The 14,625-nt window shown below is 34.4% G+C and overlaps 1 long non-coding RNA gene across 1 annotated transcript in view; it reads right to left on the minus strand.

Moving 5' to 3' along the window:
* Window positions 1–13,759, minus strand: part of LOC118895957 — a 32,755-nt gene extending 18,996 nt beyond the window's left edge. The window contains exons 1-2 of the long non-coding RNA XR_005020054.1: window positions 13,676–13,759; window positions 197–276 (exon numbers count right to left, since the gene is read on the minus strand). This is a non-coding gene — a long non-coding RNA (uncharacterized LOC118895957). The remainder of the gene's footprint in view (window positions 1–196; window positions 277–13,675) is intronic.
* Between the last annotated feature and the right edge of the window lie 866 nt (window positions 13,760–14,625).

A 14,625-nucleotide genomic window follows, 5' to 3' on the forward strand; every position in this document is an offset into this window, starting at 1 on the left:
ACAAAGAAAATGAAAGAACTGACTTTGAAAAGAAAGAGAAAATAAAGAGAAATCAATATTCTTAGATCAAATTTTATAGCTTGTGTATGCATGTATTCTAACTCTAGTATGATTAGTTACATTAAGAAATATCTACTAATATTGTTTCAGTCTCTAATAATATTCTGTATTTTCAATGAGGTATTTTGAGCATTACCTGTAGTCTTCGGAGAACTGCTGATGACAAAACTCCTACTATAACTCAGATTAATTAATCAATTTTAGTCCTCCATGGATCTAAATGAAGAAGAAAATGTATCCACTTAGAACTTATTCTAACATAAGCAACGATGGCAAAAAGAAATTTATCTAGTGTTTATTTACTTCTTTCCCAATATTTTGTTGTGGTAAAATACATGTAACAAAATGTATCATCTCAATCATTTTAAAATTTATGGTAATAAATAGATTCAGAGTCATGTGTAACCATCACAACCATCAACTCCATAACTCTTTTCATCTTGTAAAACTGAAGCTCTGAATTTGTTAAACTCCCCATTCCTCTGCCCTCCAGCCCTTGGCAAACACCTTGCTGTTTCTATGATTTTGACTTCTCTAAATAGGTGATATAAGTGAAATCACCTTCCTTTGATTAGTGTTAACATGGCATATCTTTCTCTATCTCTTTACTTTTAATCTATAAGGGTCTTTATACTCAAAGTTTGTCTTATTTTTAATCTACCTGCTGTCATTTATTTTACTTATACAGAAGCCTATATATGTATGTATATGTATATTTATGTGCATATATTTTCAAATACATTGTTACTATTATAATAATTTTGGTCAAGCCATTATTTTAAATCAATTAAAATAAGGAAAAGTGCAAGTTTTTATTTTACCTTATTTATTTCTTCTCCAGTGTTCTTCCTTTCTTTGTGTAAATCTGAGTTTCTGATCTACATTATTGTCCTTCTCTTGAAGAACTTCTTTTAACATTTCTTGAAAGGCAGGTCTATTGACAACAAATCCCTTCTCTATTTATTAGTATAAGAAAGCATTTTTACTTCACTTGTTAAAGGATTATATTTCTGGTACTGAATTCTACGTTAGTTTTGTTGTTTGTTTTGTTTCTTTCTCTCAACACTTTGAATATTTCACTCCACTCTCTCTTGCTTGCATGGTTTCTAAGGAGAAGTCAGACGTAATTCTCATCTTTGCCTCTCTGTAGGTACAGGTTATTTTTGTTTGTTTGTTTGTTTTGTTTTTTTTGTTCCTCTAGCTTCTCTCAGGATTTTTTTCTTTATCTTTGTTTTTTGAAATTTGAAAATTACCAGTGTAGGTGTAGTGTTTTGTCATTTATCTTGCTTGCTGTTCTCTGAGTTCCCTGGATATGTGCCTTGGTATCTGACATTATTTAGGGGAAATTCTTGGTCATTATAGTTGTAAATATTGCTTCTGTTTCTTTTGCTCTCTCCTTTCATTCTTGTATTCCCATTATGTACATATTATACCTTTCACAGTTTTCCCATGGTTCTTGGATACTGTGGGGTTATTTATTTTTGTCTTTTTCCTCTTTGTTTTTCAATTTTCCATCTCTCTTTTTATAATTCTGATCCCTTCTTGTAACTTTATGTATTACGGTGCTTAGCCTACCTATCATAGATATTTTAAATTCCTGTTAATTCCAACATCCTTGCCATATCTGAGTCTGGTTTTTGATACTTCCTATGTCTTTTCAAGCTGTTTTATTTTTCCTTATAGTATACCTTATATTTTTTTCTTGTTAGCTGGACATTACGCAATGGATTAACTGTAAATTGACCTTCAGCAATGTGGTGGTAATGTGTGTGGGGGGATAAGAATCATTTTATAGTGCTATGATTAGGGCTATAGATTTTAAAAGCAAATATAGCAATTTTGAAAGATTTATGGTAAATATACATAAACCAATTTTATTTCTCTATATTGGCAAATATCAATGGAAATTTTAAAATGTATAATTTATAATAGTATAAAAATTATTTAAAAATTAGAAGTAAATCTAATAAAGTATATGAAGGACCCTTACACTTAATAGAAATATAAAACTCTTCTAAGAAAAGTTTTTAAAACCATAAATAATTGGCAGGTTAAACTTTGTTTAGATGTCAGTTCTCATGTAATCTATAAATTTGAAGTAATCTGAGCAAAACCTTTGCATTTATTTTTGCGTTTTGAAAATTGACAAGCTTATTCTGATTTTTATTTTTATTTATTTATTTATTTAACATTTTTATTGGAGTATAATTTCTTTACAATGGTGTGTTAGTTTCTGCTTTATAACAAAGTGAATCAGCTATACATATACATATATCCCCCCAGAGACAAAGGACAGCCAAGGAAACCTTGGAGAAGGACAAAATTGAAGGATTTAACCTACCATATTTTAAGATTTACTATAAATTTATGGTAATCAAGGGAGATTCTTGTTGATGTGAAAGTTGACAAAGTGATTAATGAAATCAATAAGAGAGCCTAGGCATAACCTGAACAAATATGGTCACTTGATTTAAGACAAAGGTGTCATAGAAATTCAGTCTTTTCAATAAATTATACTGGAGCAGTTGGATATTTATATGAAAAATGAATTATTACTCTTACATCAAATCATTCACAAAATAATAAGGATGGATTGTAGTCCTAAATGTTGAAATTAAAAAAGAAAATCTGCTAGAAGAAAGCTTGTAAGAATAGCTTCATATTCCTGGGGTAAGTGAGGAGTTCTTAAGGATACATTAATCATAAGATTCAAAATTTGATACATTACACTTCACACATTTTGCTTAACAAAATACATCTTTGAGAAAAAGATAAGTGACAGATAAGGAAAGGGTGTTTTTCATACACTTAGTTGAGAAAGGACTCATATCCTGAATATATACAGAACTCCAACACTTCAATAAAAGCAAGAAAAATAATTCAATAACAAATCCTGGCTTAAATACTTAGTCATTCACAAAAGGGGATAGCCAATCCAAATATGAAAAGGCTGTTAATATCAATATACCCTTAAGGAAAATGTAAATTAAATCTATGATAATATATCATACAGACCCACCATAATGGCAAACATTATAAAGACTGGCAATACCAGAGCTTGATGTAACTATGGAGAAATTGGAACCCTCATAAAATGCTTGCTGGAGTACAAGTTGGTTAAGCCAGTTTGGAAAACTAGCAGTATCTACTAATGCTACAGTATGCCTATCTTATGTCCTAATGATCCAACTCATATAGAAATAAATGCATAATTTCACAGAAGACAAGAATATTCTATATTGTAATACCCCAAACTGGAAACAGCTCAAATGACCATCAGTGATAGAACAGATGCATCAACTGTGGTATACTCATACAATGGAATACTATATAGCAATAAAAAAGAAAAAAGTACTGACACCACAATATGTTTATATTTCACATATATTTTATTGAAAGAAGTTAGAGAAAAATAGCTAAGTTTTGTGTTATTTTATTTCAAAAAAGGTAAAGAATAGGCAATCCAATTGGTGGCCATAAAAGTTAGAATAGTGGTTACTTCTGTGTGTGTGTGTGTGTGTGTGTGTGTGTGTGTGTGTGTGTGTGTGTATTAGTGTTGATTGATGAGAAGCATGGAGGATTTTTCTATAGTGGGTGCTACATAGGGGCACATACTCGTGTGCAAAATTCCATGGGCACTTTATTGAAGATTGCTGTACTTTACATACCTTTTTACTGTATATATGGCATACTTTAAAAATATATGTTATATATTTATATATCTTCTAAAATTTCTTATGATAATTTTGTTTATAACATTATGGTATTCATTTAGATGAGGATACTTCAATGCTAATTAATCACAATTAAAATTTACATTAGTTTGTACACACAACAGACTGAATTTACTGAAGTATTTTGTTTTTAATTTTCCCAAGGGCAATCTAACATAATGTCATACGTAGATAGATATCAATAGATAGGTAATAGATAATAGATATGATATGTATGTAATTCTCTGTTTTCATTAGTGTGGAGTATAGTTAAATATCTTTACTATAGGGAGCAGACTTTTTATTCAGAATCTTAAATATTTATTTCCCAATTACCTTTTTATAAAGATTACTCAAACTGGTTTTTAAATGGTTTTTTAAAATGGCTTTTAAATTGTGTTTTTTAAAAGGTTTTTATTTTCTATTCTATCTTAACTGTACTGTCTGTGTTTTCCTGATTAGATAAATTTCCATGTTTTTCATAAGCAATTCAAACAATAAAATTCTATAGCCACCTTTAAGTGAAAAAACAAGTGGAAAAATACTGTACAGAGAATGGTCCTAACTTGTGTTGAATTACATATATGGCCTGTTTAAAATATACATGGTCTTAAGAAATGTGCAGAAGTAATATTTTTTTTAAAAGTGAATTAAACTTAGGACATTCATTATCATCCTGTTGTCGACTAGGTGACAAATATTTGGAAAATAAAAAAAATAATAATGAAAAAGAAAAGAAAACTCTCTGCTCTTCCCATTTTTAATGAGTTTGAATCAGTAAATCCTGGATTGTCCCTCTTTCCTTCCTTTAATCTCAAGGGTTAACAAAACTCCCATGTTCTCTCAAGGATCATTTGGTCACTAGAGACAGTATCTAGTTAGACCAGTACTTCTCATATCCTGCAAGAGAAGTTGAATCAGGCTCTGTGGGCAAGGGAATGGTTGAGCCTGATCTCAGGCATTTTTAAAAGTTCACAGCACCTTGGAGATTTGTGTTTGGCAATGGATTGTGACCTTTGCAGACTCCACTGATGTGAAATGGGTCCTCTCTGGCCTGCAATTCTGAAAAAGAATGTCTCTTTCTGTTGTGTGCTTTCTGCCACAGTTTTTGCTCCATCATACTTTGTGCTTTGATCTCTTCTGGACTACCTGCTCTCTCTATACTTTGGTGCTCAGGACAGTACCTACATCCTTAGATCCAGACAAGAGAGTCCTTACTCTGGGCCCTGTATTTGAGAGCCCTATATATTTTCATGACTAATGTCCATTCAAGCCCCAGGGAAATGCTTCTCCACACTCAGTTTATACCTTAGAAGAAAAAGATTGCTGTGTCTGAATGTGTAGATGGATGCAGATTATGACCCAGTCTCTATGGCAGGTGATAATGCTTCCATGTGTTGGAGGACTGGAGCAGCTGAGGAGCTTACGGAAGAGAAATGACCAATTCACTCATCCACAGTTCATCTTACAGGGCACAAATGCGATATTCTCTTAGATAACAAAGTGTCTTTTCCTAGCAGTGCTGAACTTGTGTTTTCTTGCTTCCCCTTGTCTTCCATGTCATGGTTCCAAAGAAACTCTTGACTTAGCACCATATTCAGAACAGTTGTACACGGTGGTTGAAGAGCATTTTCCGTATTAAAAAATTTCTTATTACTCAAATCTATTGGTCTCTAAATAACTTCCAGGAAGCCTGAGAAGAAGATGGGACACAATGGGGAGCTTGTTGGTGGTAGTGAAACAAGAGCAAATCATTGTTCAACTCACAATATTATTTCCTTATGTCTTTAAATATAATAATTGTTTTAGAAAGCAAATCAAGAAAATTCATCTTATGCTTTCTGTGTATCAACTTAATGTATTGTGTGAGAGAAGAGAATCTAAGAAAAATGTCAAAATGTGGAAGTTAAATGAGTTCTTACGTAAAAAAATGAAGTGGAAATTTTGGATACTTGGGCAGCAAAAAACAAGATTAAAAGGCAGAACAGAGGTCCATAAAAGATGATCTTAAACAAAAGCCCAGGACCAGATGGCTTCACAGGTGAATTCTATCAAACATTTAGAGAAGAGCTAACACCTATCCTTCTCAAACTCTTCCAAAATATTGCAGAGGGAGGAACACTCCCAAACTCATTCTACGAGGCCACCATCACCCTGATACCAAAACCAGACAAAGATGTCACAAAGAAAGAAAACTACAGGCCAATATCACTGATGAACATAGATGCAAAAATCCTCAACAAAATACTAGCAAACAGAATCCAACAGCACATTAAAAGGATCATACACCATGATCAAGTGGGGTTTATCCCAGGAATGCAAGGATTCTTCAATATACGCAAATCAATCAATGTGATACACCATATTAACAAATTGAAGGAGAAAAACCATATGATCATCTCAATAGATGCAGAGAAAGCTTTCGACAAAATTCAACACCCATTTATGATAAAAGCCCTGCAAAAAGTAGGCATAGAGGGAACTTTCCTCAACATAATAAAGGCCATATATGACAAACCCACAGCCAACATTGTCCTCAATGGTGAAAAACTGAAACCATTTCCACTAAGATCAGAAACAAGACAAGGTTGCCCACTCTCACCACTATTATTCAACATAGTTTTGGAAGTGTTAGCCACAGCAATCAGAGAAGACAAAGAAATAAAAGGAATCCAAATCGGAAAAGAAGAAGTAAAGCTGTCACTATTTGCAGATGACATGATACTATACATAGAGAATCCTAAACATGCTACCAGAAAACTCCTAGAGCTAATCAATGAATTTGGTAAAGTAGCAGGATACAAAATTAATGCACAGAAATCACTTGCATTTCTATACACTAATGACGAAAAATCTGAAAGTGAAATTAAGAAAACACTCCCGTTTACCATTGCAACAAAAAGAATAAGATACCTAGGAATAAACCTACCTAAGGAGACAAAAGACCTGTATGCAGAAAATTATAAGACACTGATGAAAGAAATTAAAGATGATACAAATAGATGGAGAGATATACCATGTTCCTGGATTGGAAGAATCAACATTGTGAAAATGACTCTACTACCCAAAGCAATCTACAGATTCAATGCAATCCCTATCAAACTACCACTGGCATTTTTCACAGAACTAGAACAAAAAATTTCACAATTTGTATGGAAACACAAAAGACCCCGAATAGCCAAAGCAATCTTAAGAACGAAAAATGGAGCTGGGGGAATCAGGCTCCCTGACTTCAGACTATATTACAAAGCTTCAGTAATCAAGACAGTTTGGTACTGGCACAAAAACAGAAATATAGATCAATGGAACAGGATAGAAAGCCCAGAGATAAACCCACACACATATGGTCACCTTATCTTTGATAAAGGAGGCAAGCTTATACAGTGGAGTAAAGACAGCCTCTTCAATAAGTGGTGCTGGGAAAATTGGACAGGTACATGTAAAAGTATGAAATTAGAACACTCCCTGACACCATGCACAAAAATAAACTCAAAATGGATTAAAGACCTAAGTGTAAGGCCAGACACTATCAAACTCTTAGAGGAAAACATAGGCAGAACACTCTATGACATACATCACAGCAAGATTCTTTTTGACCCAGCTCCCAGAGAAATGGAAATAAGAACACAAATAAACAAATGGGACCTAATGAAACTTAAAAGCTTTTGCACAGCAAAGGAAACCATAAACAAGACCAAAAGACAACCATCAGAATGGGAGAAAATATTTGCAAATGAAGCAACTGACAAAGGATTAATCTCCAAGATTTACAAGCAGCTCATGCAGCTCAATAACAAAAAACGAACAACCCAATCCAAAAATGGGCAGAAGACCTAAATAGACATTTCTCCAAAGAAGATATACAGATGGCCTACAGACACATGAAAGAATGCTCAACATCATTAATCATTAGAGAAATGCAAATCAAAACTACAATGAGATGTCATCTCACACCGGTCAGAATGGCCATCATCAAAAAATCTAGAAACAATAAATGCTGGAGAGGGTGTGGAGGAAAGGGAACACTCTTGCACTGTTGGTGGGAATGTAAATTGATACAGCCAATATGGAGAACAGTATGGAGGTTCCTTAAAAAGCTACAAATAGAACTACCATACGACCCAGCAATCCCACTACTGGGCATATACCCTGAGAAAACCATAGGTCAAAAAGAGTCATGTACCAAAATGTTCATTGCAGCTCTATTTACAATAGCCAAGACATGGAAGCAACCTAAATGTCCATTGACAGATGAATGGATAAAGAAGATGTGGCACATATATACAATGGAATATTACTCAGCCATAAAAAGAAATGAAATGGAGGTATTTGTAATGAGGTGGATGGAGTTAGAGTCTGTCATACAGAGTGAAGTAAGTCAGAAAGAGAAAAACAAATACAGTATGCTAACACATATATACGGAATCTAAGGGAAAAAAAAAAAGGCCATGAAGAACCTAGTGGCAAGACGGGAATAAAGACACAGACCTACTAGCGAATGGACTTGAGGATATGGGGAGGGGGTGGGGTGAGATGTGACAGGGTAAGAGAGTGTCATGGACATATATACACTACCAAATGTAAAATAGATAGCTAGTGGGAAGCAGCAGCATAGCACAGGGAGATCAGCTCGGTGCTTTGTGACCACCTAGAGGGGTGGGATGGGGAGGGTGTGAGGGAGGAAGATGCAAGAGGGAAGAGAAATGCGAACATATTGTATATGTATAACTGATTCACTTTGTTATAAAGCAGAAGCTAACACACCATTGTAAGGCAATTATACTTCAATAAAGATGTTTAAAAAAAAAAAAAAAGATCTTTAGTGGCAAGGTAAGAATGCATGTTGATGTTTACTTACACTCATAATTTTCTTATTAAAGTGAAATTTGATAATATTTTTACTATTTCTGTAATGTACATATGGGAAATTGTTGTAAGTTAAGGAGAGTCCTAAATAACAAAAATCCCGGTCTCATTGCACAAGTTTCTATAGGTTGAAAAAGGACCCAATTATAACAGTTATGTCTTTCAACTTTAATTATATGCCAAAAATAGTTATTTGGGAACCATAAATATGATGTATTTACAGCTGAATTGACAATTTAGAACATATTGACAAGCAAGAGATTAACTAAAATCACATATTACTGAAAAAAATAGATTCAGCACCAGAAATAAACAATTTCACATTATTTGCAACTATATAGAGACATAAGAAAATTCTCTCTTGACCTTTCAATATTCAGATAAATAAGGAAAGATGGTACTGTAAGTATCCTCCCACTATATGTCATTTATTTTTTAACATTTAAACTAAAAATGTATTCATTAGGCTGCAGTCTCTCTGGACCTCAAAAGAATCATAGAATAGAGAGATCATCAATTCCCTTCTTTAGAAAACTCTCAGAAACAATTTACTGAAATATTTATTGACATTATACTACTACTATTCCCCAGATTTAAGATATTAGCATCCCTTTCCTCTATTATTTTATTTGTTTACTCAGAATTCCTAAGGGTACCTCGATGGAATCTCTTAAATCAGACCATGAGAAGATTTAGAAAACAAAGCAACAAAGCGGTTCTTGTTTCCTTATAGGTATTTTATGTATTAGAACTAATTATATATACTTACATATAGTTGTATATATTGCAACTTCATCATCATAATAATTATAATAATTATTAATGGAAATAATAAGGTAAAATCCTAAAGGCAGGCATAATTTCTTAGATATATTTGTATATCTACAGATATCGTCATAGAACAGCCACCAAATACATGTGCTCTGAATTTTAAAAAATGAGTTAGAATTACAATTACAGGTAAGAAAAATATTTTAAAGGAGATATAAAAGCAAACGGTTTTATTGTGATTGTAAATTTTAATACTACTGTAATCAAAGCTCTCTGGTTATAAAAAGGATGATTTAAGCTGCCTTTTGATTGAGTTTCTCATCAATTTTCCTTTAGATTTGTTATAATAGTGAAAAAGACAACATTCATTTATTGAAGGCTTGATTTTTACAAGGACTCTGGCACTTTAAATAGCCACATGCATTTTTAAAAATATTTATTCTTAAATAGAAATTATTATGTCATTTTGGAGGAGAAAAATCTAGGTACCAGGGATATCACTCATGGAATTGGTTAGGATATTCTGCAGTGTGGTGTTTGATCATATGACTTGCTGGTAGCAAAGTGGAGTTGAGTTTACCAAGAGATGAAGTAGGGGAAAGCTTGGCAGGAACTCAGGGCAATCAGTGTGAAATCAAGAGAAGGCATGGAGAGATTCTGGACTGGAGTGTAGGGGGGCAAGCAGAGAGTAGAGCAGTTTTATTACTTCCCCTCCACCTCCATTCACGTAACAGTACCTTAATGATAATAGGGCATCCTTGAGAATTGCTGAGGTTTGGGCTTAAGGAAAATAGGTAGGTGAGCTGGACTCTCCATGGAGGTGGTACTCTTGCAGTGTGTAGTCTGGGGTTATAGGAAGGGAAGCTGCTAGCTGATCGTATTGCACATGCACCTAGAAAAATATGTCCTTGCAGATAAGATGGTTATTTCATGGGTTTAAGGCTCACTGGTCAGGAGAGCGGCAGGGAATCCTGGAATATTACGTGGTAACAGGAAAAGCTGGATCAGTTTCATTTGGGGAAGGCTGTGTGAAATTTATCCTAAGACTATCCAAGGAGAAACATGTGTGACTAAAAATTACTTAGCAGGGCATTCTAAAGGTAGACTTTTAAAAAACTTGTATGAATATTTTAATCACTTGCTTAAAATTTGGAGAAATGTTAAAGTTTGGAGAAACAAGAATTGCTTAATTAATTTTAATTAGAATCTTGTCTCCACACTCTTGAGTTTTCACATTCTCTCAGTGGGGATTTCCTTGGATAGCCAGTCTTTTCTTATGTTTGCAGTCACTCTACTTGTCATATTGGGATAATTGCAAAATTGAATTCTGCTACATTTTAAGTAGATTTTTACCTGAAGGAATACTTGTTTTTAACTCCAGCCTGTGTCAAAGCTTATCATGCAAATCTCTGTAGTGAATACTGAGTCACCATGCCACCTCTGAGGCAATCCGTTTATCAGGTGGGTAGAGGAATCTTAATACTTTTTTTAAAGTGATGAGACATTGTCACTGTAGCAGCAGATAGACTAGGGTACAAAGGAGAAAACCAAAGAAACAGAGTATACATTTTTAGCTTTTGCTATCCAGCTGCTTCTTTGTATTTTAACATAAGGAGTACGAGGCAGTTTTTGATAAGCTCTTTCATGGTTAAGGATGAGGAAGAGTAAAAGCCAGAATGAGATATTCATGTACAAGTAACAATGATTCCTTCTCTCTGGGAAAGAACATAGCAAGAACAACTATAAAAAGTTTGAATAAATACTGTAGATCTCAAACTCTAGTTACTCAAGAATTCCACATGGAAGAGAGACATGAAAGATTCCTGACATCTGGTGTAAAGATATAAGGCATGATGATTCCAATAAATTAAGCTAATTAACTATATGTGTGTTGCTTAGCACTGATAAGCTTTAAGGTCAATTTTGAAAAAATAGTTTGCTTTAGAAGAGTGGGCTTTTTTAAAATCTTACTGCCCTAAGGGGAATAAAGATTTTAATTGAACAACTATATAATTTAAATAACTTTACAATTAAGAGTAGGGGAGTTTAGAGAAAAGTGATTTTAATGACATTATAATTAGTTAATATTTTGGGGAAAAGAATATGTGAAGTGTAAAGTTTATGTTTGATTCAAACTGGGGAAGTTCAGTATTGAATTAGAATCCAGAATTTCAATTCAACTTAGTTTACGAAACCAGAGATATTGAGTATCAGGAGTATCATGTAAACACTGGTACAATATCAAGATGAAATATGTGCATTAGCTAATCATTTTGAGATAGAAACTTGATGACAGCTTGAATTTAGAGTAACAAAACAAAAGGTTGAAACAGATTTTAATGAAAAGGGGAAGTTTGAGGCATAAAGTCTACTTTTTCCATTCTTTGTTATATGAGTGGGAGGTAATTCTCAACAATAGGGTAATACATGGCACTCCTTTGACCCCTGTGATAGCCCTACTGATTGACCTTGTTTCCACTCTGCATTCTTCCATTCACTGCAGTGAGAAAAATCATTTATAAATAAAAATCCTTGTATTTAATTTTCTGCTGAATTTCCCGGCCTCCGTTCGATGTCCTTGAAATCCTTAAGCACTTCCCAACATTGACGAGATAAATTTCAGAGTACTTGTCCTCAACCACAGGCCTTGGATGGTCTGGTCTTTGCCTTTCCATTCTCACTTCATACCACTCTCTGCCTTGTGCTTTCTACACTGCAATCACCAGGGGACTTCTGATTGGCCTCAGAGCCTTTATATGTTGTTCTCTTTGCCAGGAGTATTTTCTACACTCTTCCCTAGTTAAGTCCAATGCACCTTCCCTGTACACCAGGGTCAGGACAGGTTCCTGTTTTATATGTACAAATTACATTATACTCTTCCTTTCTGGCTTTTATCACACTTTGACATTTCATTTTTATTTCTGTAGTTATTTAATATCTCTCTCTCCTCATTAGAATGTCAGGATGTGGGTTCACAATATATTATTATTACATAATTTAAGACATGATGTTAAAACTTGCATTTTAGATAATGTAGTAAACTGAGTGAATAGCAAACAATTCTATGGACACACTCTTTAAATTCAGTGTTCTTCTAAGAAATAGAAAAGATTGGTAGGTTAACTATCTCCTATATACACTTTGAAATAAACAAGCTTTTTAAAAAGACCTATTTCAGACTATATCTAATAAAGTTTGTAAAAAAAATATATGCTAACATCTACCATGGATTCAGTTAGACTGGAAAACATTTTTACCCCTAAATATAGACATATTATGAGGGGATAGACCAGATATAGAAAATATTACAAATTGTGTTCTTGCCTTTCTAACTTTGGAAAGAATAAAATTTATGTTTGGATGCTTCACAGGATAATTATAATGGAATATATTTTCTCTATTATTTAACCAAAATGTCAAGAGTTGACAATATGATTTCTAAAAGTTTCCACCGAGCTAACACTCCATATTATTCTCTTTGGTGATTGCTTCCCTGTCTTTTGTTCATTGTTATTTTTATTAGCAAACTGAAAACTTGGTAAAATAATGTTGAATGTTTTGGATACTCTTGCTAAGAAAATTATTATCAATCTGAGATTGTCATCAATATCCCTGCTGAGATTTAGACCTTCTGGAATATGAATCTCTCCCTCCAAACTCCAAGGCTGGAGTAATCCTACACATAGGCTTGTCTGGATGCTAGCAACATTATATCTGAGCCATTTACTTCATCAATAACCTCAAGGCTGTATAACACATAACACAACCCTAGAAAGAGCACAATAAACTCAGTCATAAACACAATCCTCATTTCTCTTTCTCTTATTTTCAGGCTAGTACATCTTGGTCGAAATACTTTCTTGAACTGAAGGCTAAAAAACTATAACAAGTTTTCTTTTTATCCAAAAGTCCCTGAAAATTCTAAGAGCCCCTATACCAGGTATAGGGTCTATCCTCCATCTATAAATAAGGATTTGAAGGACGTTACTTCCGAAGAATGTTTAAAATTAGTACCCTGTGCTCAAGTATATGCTTGATTTTCATAATACTTATTTTTATTGTCATAAATTATGTGGAAATACTGCCAGAAGTATTCACACATTAACAATATCACGTGGCGAATGGAGAAAGATTTAACTTCTTCCTACTTCAAAAGTTAATTCTAAAATGGCTCTTTCTCTAATTGAGCATCTACCTTCAATTAGTCAAAATGCCAGTGATGGTCTTCTCAAAGCCCAGTTCCTAATTTAAATTGATAAACGTACCTTAAGACCCATTTCTAAAGACATCTTCGTCTCATCAACCTCTGAGCTTCACTTTGGTCTCACCAAAGTCCTGCCTTTTGCTCCTTAATTGGCACTCCTGTGCTAGAAAACAGCATTACTCATCTTTGCCCTATATGACCTTGGGGTCCAATTACTACGATTCTGGTGCCTTAGTAACGCATTGCGCACCAGCTGTGTGTCACATGGGAGCCAGAAAGGGCTGTCCTGGAAATCGGCCTTGAAGTTACAAGGCTGCTTGGCAGAGGGTAAACAACGGCTGATTGCTCTGACTTTGCGCCAGCATCCATGAGGCCAGCTTGCCCTTTGCAGTGCTCTTGGCTCAACTTCTCATTTTAAAAGCTACAGTTAACTTTTTCTATTACGCAGTACATTTAAGATATCAATGACTATATCCTTGTCATATAAAAAAAAATGACAGAAAGAATGTTTATAATTATCTGCCGCTCTCCATGAAAGTACAGGGGATGTTTATAAATTCCATTTTCCCTAGCCTTCCAAAATGTAAACACCATAATAAAAGACACCTATGAGAATGCCGCCATGGTGTAACTCAGAGGGAGTTACATTTCTCTGCATACAAAAGAGACACAAATAAAGGCCAAAATGAAACAGACGGGAACCTCAGAGTTGAGAGGCCATATTCAAGAACAAATTCGCAGGGCTTCCCTGGTGGTGCAGTGGTTGAGAATCTGCTTGCCAGTGCAGGGGACACGGGTTCAAGCCCTGGTCTGGGAAGATTCCACATGCTGCGGAGCAACTAGGCCCGTGAGCCACAACTACTGAGCCTGCGCATCTGGAGCCTGTGCTCCGCAAGAGAAGCCACGATAGAGAGAGGCCCACGCACCGCGATGAAGAGTGGTCTCCACTCGCTGCAACTAGAGAAAGCCCTTGCACAGAAACGAAGACCCAACACAGCCAAAAATAAATAA

The sequence above is a fragment of the Balaenoptera musculus genome, chromosome 5 (genome assembly GCF_009873245.2).
Source record: "Balaenoptera musculus isolate JJ_BM4_2016_0621 chromosome 5, mBalMus1.pri.v3, whole genome shotgun sequence".
Lineage (NCBI taxonomy): Eukaryota > Metazoa > Chordata > Mammalia > Artiodactyla > Balaenopteridae > Balaenoptera > Balaenoptera musculus.